Source organism: Alligator sinensis, unplaced genomic scaffold (genome assembly GCF_000455745.1).
Source record: "Alligator sinensis unplaced genomic scaffold, ASM45574v1 scaffold4_1, whole genome shotgun sequence".
In the NCBI taxonomy this organism is placed as follows: domain Eukaryota; kingdom Metazoa; phylum Chordata; order Crocodylia; family Alligatoridae; genus Alligator; species Alligator sinensis.
In genome coordinates, this window is record NW_005841887.1 from 3,948,320 (window position 1) to 3,949,417 (window position 1,098).

Consider the following 1,098-nt stretch of genomic DNA (forward strand, 5'->3'; position numbering starts at 1 on the left):
TAGAGGTGGCCGGGTCAAAAGTGGTAGCCTGCCTTTGAGCTGAACTGAGTTAATTTGGTCTGCTATTGCTAAAAAAAGGTTGCTGACCCCTGATCTAGATAGGTCAGCATACTTGGTTCTGCATGCCTGTATGTTTGCAAAGACAGATAATTATGTCAGACGGGAGTGGTTTTTCTGTAGTTGTTGGACCTTTTAATTAGGTCGACTTTTCTGTTTTAATGCTTGAAATAAGAATGTGCTGATCTTTGATTACCTGGTTGCAACCTGAAGACTCCTGTTACATAGCTGGGTAGCAACCAGCTATGAAGATATTGCACATTTTCCAGCTCTAGCTTTATAACTGGATGGACCTTTTTATGGTGTGAATAGTTACTTTGCACATGTAGCCAGTCTAAATTAATTGAGCAATTAACCAATTGTGTAATACACGTAACACGTAGAGGGGTCCTGGTAGATCAGAGGCGGGCAATTATTTCGGGCGGAGGGCCGCTTACTGAGTTTTGGCAAGCCATCGAGGGCCGCATGACAGGCAGCCCAGGGCAGATTAAAAAATTTAGAAAATTAATATTAGGGGCCCTGTGGGCTGGATGAAATGGCCTGGTGGGCCACATCTGGCGCCCGGGCTGCATTTTGCCCACCCCTGTGATAGATGGTGAGTTAATGGCTACAGCGATGCACTGTGTTGTTGGCTATTGCCTGTGAAGCGATGGGAACTAATGTCACTTTAGGGCCCAAGTAAAAATGAGCTCACTGAGTTACACAGGCGCTAGGTGCTGCTTGCATGAATGTCATTGAAAATCAGGCACGATTTTGTTGAGTTATACCATTAGAAACCCACGTGAAGATAATCGGGGATTTGGAGGATGAAGTGAAGACACATTGGTGAAGATGCACCAGAAGTGTTGTCCTCTTCCAGGAGCACCAGACTAACACAGGAGGAAGCACAAACTCTTGATGTAAATCAGGTGATTTTGTCAGTAAATGAAAGGAGTGGTGGTAAGGTTAGCTTGTGTAAGATTAGTTTGTGTCCCTCCTCTGAAAAAAAAAAATGACCGAGGGTATAAAATTAACAACTTTTTTCCCTGGGCCTTGTCAGGA